This window comes from Papilio polytes, unplaced genomic scaffold, assembly GCF_000836215.1.
Source record: "Papilio polytes unplaced genomic scaffold, Ppol_1.0 DF823731.1, whole genome shotgun sequence".
NCBI classification, from domain to species: domain Eukaryota; kingdom Metazoa; phylum Arthropoda; class Insecta; order Lepidoptera; family Papilionidae; genus Papilio; species Papilio polytes.
In genome coordinates, this window is record NW_013525473.1 from 1,087,415 (window position 1) to 1,093,198 (window position 5,784).

General features: G+C 27.9%; 1 protein-coding gene across 1 annotated transcript in view; it reads left to right on the plus strand.

Moving 5' to 3' along the window:
- Window positions 1-5,784, plus strand: part of LOC106103605 (short neuropeptide F) — a 26,759-nt gene continuing 20,975 nt past the window's right edge. Inside the window, exon 1 of the mRNA XM_013283387.1 lies at window positions 1-58. The gene's annotated coding sequence lies outside the window, so the exon portion shown is untranslated. The remainder of the gene's footprint in view (window positions 59-5,784) is intronic.

A 5,784-nucleotide genomic window follows, 5' to 3' on the forward strand; every position in this document is an offset into this window, starting at 1 on the left:
TCCTATCGTGAACACTACAACCAGCAGCGACAGTTCCAGTCGACACAACACGCGTCAGGTAAGTTCCCTTCACTGATAAAACTTGTGACCGGTACCGCGGAAAAATTATTCATGAATTGTTGTCGCGAAAATAATTCGTGCCTAGTGTAATAATAAAAATAATTGGATAAGAATTTTTATGATAATCAAAAAAGTTAGCTAACACGATAGAAAGAAAACCCCTGTAAAAAGATAATGTGGAAATTAAAAATAATTACTGTGTATTATAAAGATTCCTTAAATCGCATATTTGATCTGCATCATAATAATAAATTAAATTCAATGTTGTTAATTTAAAAATAACACTGTCAAACGATTTGTAGTTTACTTTACTAAGAAACAAAAATGTTACAGCAGTTTAATTTTTCTCTGCCAGTTTCCATTACATTTTATGATTTATTAAAATAATATTCACTAGTCCGTAAAATTAATCACGAGTCTTGTTTAAATAAAACATATTTTTACGTGCTTGTCGCCAAGTAATATTACTGAAAAGGGTCAAGCAAAATTCATTCCCATTAAAAAACTCATTTCAGTCGCGGGAAGAGCTTTTTTAAAGTCCAGAAGCGTGATAATAATTTAAATACCTCGAGCTACTTCGTCCGTAAACAAAACATGTGTGCTAAAGAATTATAATTTAGATGCAATTTCTATGACAAATTAAATAAAAAACCAATAAAACACAATTGTTAGCAAAGTTTATTTTCACGACACTAAGATTACTTTGTAGTAACTTTTGCAGTTTTTAACCTGCATGGTAGTGAAAGTTAGACGTATAAGCTATAATTGAATTTGTACTACAATGTAATAATACAATTTTAAATTAAAAAAAAAACCTACTCCTAGTATCCACTTATACCAATAACAGATTGTTCTTTGCAGAAATATCGATAACAAAAACAGTTCTAACCTTACTAATTTAAAAATTGTAATTGTATTGAAAGTGTTTTCATAGTTAACACAAACATTTAATTTAAAAAAAAAGTAAAATGTATTTTATTTCAATAAATATCTCCGATAATAAAGGTGAAAATAATCTACGTTAATCTCATATAACAATCTACAGACGTTTGATGTAATAAGTAATTGATACGTCGTTGATGCGTCTACGAACAGACGTAAGAGTTGATTTTTACTGACATGTTATTAACACCTATCTTATACCACCATTTCTGTTGTTTTTCGTAAATCAGAACGACAGCAATAACATTTGGTCGTAGATTGCAATGCAATAGTTAAACAATAAGAGCGGAACAAACTTTGAATTGAAAAAGGAATCAATTTATTTAAATAATTCCTTATTAATGTATGAAGAAACATATATTTAAAATATTAAATATACAAAATGTGGTATACATAAATGGGTAAAATATCTCACTGTCTTTATTACAGTTAAGGCAAGTTTAATTCAATATTTCAAATCGACGAAAGATTTCTAATGGATTCTTGATTTGGTAACTTGAATATTGTTTCATGAATGTCTTTGTGACTAAGTCCATAGATTATCTTAAGTAAGTTTTGGAGTCAAGTTGGAATCGGCATGGATTAAAACACGAACAAAAGGGTAAGGGTAGACTCAGGGTAGACTCTTGAAAACTTGTTAATGGAGAGTTTAGATTCGTCATCGTAAATAGATAAAGGACATATGAAATAATGACAAATGAAATTAAAGTCTTTATATTACTAACTTAAGATTTACTAAAAAAAAATAGTTTAAATAAGTGAATTAAAAAATGATGGGCGTTTACAATATACTCTCTATTTTCTGAGTGATAGTTTAATAATATAAATTGGACAAGCAATTCTTGTTACGGTTTCTTATTTCCGTTTAGTTTGCTGTCAGTACCACGTCTTTGCCCTCGTAACATTCAGTATCGCAAACAAATCACATTTTTTAACATTTTTAATATCATCTATACAATAAATATGAATATTTGAGATTATACACAATTAAATACTTGTTTATAATAATAGATGTAAGTTACCGAAATAGAATATTATTAATAAAGCGGCTAAAATACGGAGGAAAGTATGAAAAACGATTTCAGATTTCGAATTCTGTACTAACCAATATTTATTAACCTCTTCGTTACATTAGATATAATAGAATGTATTATTCAGTCAGGATATTGATATAAATATAGTGAGAACAACTAGGAAATAATTTACAATATAGGACTTGTTCTAAATCTAATTGAAACGCAATTTCGGCTTGTAATAAGCGTAGATATAAAGGCCGGGATTCGATTGTAGAGAGTCTGCGGGTTTGTGGTCAGACAGACAGACAGGCCACGGTTCACACTACACACACATTTATATTTTCTCTATACTCTACGTTTAAGTTTGATATACCAAAAGTATTCTTTTATTAATTCGGCTATCATTGCAACGTCTGTATGTAAATTGTAAAATTAAAGTAAACAATACATTCTGTATTCTCATCACGTATTTATTTCAATTGGTAATAACGTAGAACGTGAAATGGTATAATTTACATATGTCAATATTAACGTGAAATATTGTTGATTCTTATTAATTGTCACAGTTTTCAACTTCATGTTTTAATTACGTTTTATTTTTATCAAATTTAATATTAACAATATGTGTAATATTGCATCACAACGTACAATACGCGTATAAAATGACGAAATTTATATTCGTGCATCAGTTAACATGTGCTACGGACAAGAGCATGCTACGCTGTCTACGAGACTACGACGTAGCATAAAACCTTTTATGAAATGTAGCAAGCAAGCAATGCAGCAACAAGAATGTAACATAAAAGAAAAGAAAATTATTTTCTTATAAACTTTGATACGTATACTGACTTTAATATTTTACGATACACAAAATATTAATAATGCGAAAAATAAACGACAAAATATGTAGGTCGATAGCACATAACATAGTTTTTCTTTATATAGCCTTTAGCTTATGTGATATGACCTTTAACGGAGCTTTATTTAGTTCAACTATTAAATGTCATGATCAAAAGATTTTATTAAAACACAAAAAAACACATGAATATTAAACATGTACATACAAGTAAGAAATATATTTGAAATATTCTTAATACCATAAATAACTTTTAATACAAACATAAAGGTTGATTTTTATAAGAATTATAGCATTTTTATTATTACGCATGCAAGGTTCTTATGTTCAATTTTTCATACATTTATTTGGATACACACTGACATTCATTGTCGTATCTCAAAGCATGTTATCCATTAGACAAGTCATTGTTTTAACGCACCGCTGTTTACTAAACAGTAAGGAGTTGTATCCGATAATAAAAGATGTTTTTCGGTGAAATTATTCGTTTTTGTGTCGCACGAGACGGTAGTAAATTTGTTTTATTATTGCTATGACGCGCAGACGTAAGACTGATGCAGACTGCACTTAAAAACCTTCTACATCGATGACACTCTTTATGATGACTATAAATAACAATAGATAAATATTCAAGCCGGTTCCTTGAGTTGATCGGATTATTTCTATAAATATTTGAACCAACACAACTAATACGTACATCTATACTAACATTATAAAGAGGAAAAAGGATTTATATTTTTGGATTTATAAATTTTTGTATGTATTGAAATAACTTAACCCAGCCGATTTCAAAAATTCTTGCACCATTAAAAAACTATGTTATCACTGAGTAATATAGGCTATATTTTTAATTTCACGCGGGCGAAGACGGGATCTACAGCTAGTCTCTTATAAATTGATTAATTATTAGGAATTTTAGCATCAAAACGTAACAATTGTAAATTGGCTAATATCACATAAGCATCTGAATATAAATTCAAATGAAAAATATATTGAATTCATAAAACATTTTTTATAAGACAATTATTGATGGGTAATTTTTACATTACAAACAGTTAGCTGTAACACGCGCTTAATTGTATTGAGACTAAGTTCAAGGTAAATTGCTACTAATAGAAAAGGTTATAACTGTAAAGGATTAATTTAATCGTAATTTAGAGGTAATTGGGAGCTTATTAATGTAGTTAAATAATTATTTTAAGCCGACTTAATGTAAGGTTAGATGATATCGTTCATCCGTAATGCCGCTAACGTTTTCATTCGCGTTACGTTTCGGGAACGCAAACGTGGCAGTTTTAAAGCTTAATCAACACAAAATTAAGACGCCCTAATATCACACCGTCGCCCCAGATATAACCTAAATGTCTTTAATAGGACGTTAAATTAGCTGTTCCCTCAATTTTTTCTTAATTCTGTAGTTACGAAAACAATTTCATGTCAAACTTATTTTTCTGTTTGTATCGTCACTTGTTCTGGATAAATTAAAAGAAATAGGTTTTTTATTATTTTAATTAACTGATATTAGGCATTTTGGTTGACTAATCGCAGCATGACAAGCATAATTATATTAGATGTTTTATACTGTGCAATTTTAACAATAAGTAAAGTCCCGTTAAAAGTTTGCAACGTTTAAATATTCAATATTTAATTTGGATGTTCCATTTTTAAAACAAAAGCAAAGCCACCGGGGACGACAAAACTTCCCAAACAAAATTACGGAGAAGCACATTTGTCTTCGGGTTAATTTTATTTCCACTGTCCCTTGTTTCATAACTTCTTTCAACACTTAATCTCGTTATCTTGAAACGTCACTTTAATACGAATGAACTGAAAGAATTTGCAACACTAATTCGAAACATTTCCTTGAATTAAATAAAATTTTAATAAATTTAACACCTAACTTTGTCATTTAATTTATGCCAAATCAAACTTTATTACGAAATTTAAAATAATCTTAATGAATAGAAAAGTTCTAAATGTCATCATCATCTGATCCTGAAATAAATAATTAGGTTATTTTTTTAAAATGTTTGTATGGATTATAATTTTAATTATAAACTGGCGATTTAATTCAAAAATTTATTTTTTAAAACTAAATTAGTTAAAACTAAGAATAAAACAATGTAAATATTAAAAACTATTTAAATATACTTATTTGCATAATTTAATAAAACGAAACAACAAAGACTGTCGGGATTAAAGAAATAAATTATACGTACGCTGTGTTTATACAAAGTTTTAACATATAACTATGTTTACGAACGTAAATCTCTTTACTTTTAAAGTTTCACAGATGTTTAAAATACTTATTTTCAAGTAGAAATGTTATTACAAACAGTAGAAATGTTATCGCTAAATCTATTAATTCCCTTTTATACTACCGAAATAATATTTAACGATTGAATTGGAATGAAAAATAGCGTTTTATGATAGAATTTTGAAATATACAGGCATTGAACTCTACTATCTATCGTCTTCCTTTTAGATTCTTTATACATTTATCCTCTAATTGAAAGAATAAAACAGTTTAAAAATTACACGACCACGGTATTAGTGTATAGCTTCAAATACATTAACTGACGATTTTACAACAAAATTTCATTAACATCTTCATCCTTTTAATATATTTGGTGTTTTTAAAAACATTTACTTTTAAAAATCTTTACAAAACTCGTTAATTACGATTATTATAATTATAATCCTTCAACTTATAAGTTTTAACCAGTTTGCATAAGTAAAAGTACCACATTCAAGCTATTTTAAACAACATAGAGTAACTAGGAAAACATTCAATTTGTATCTTGGCTTTCTAAAATATAATTTATTTATTTATTTAAATTAGGCTTATCAACATAATTACATGACATTCATTGATTTCTATTTAGTAATCCAAACACACGTGGCATCATG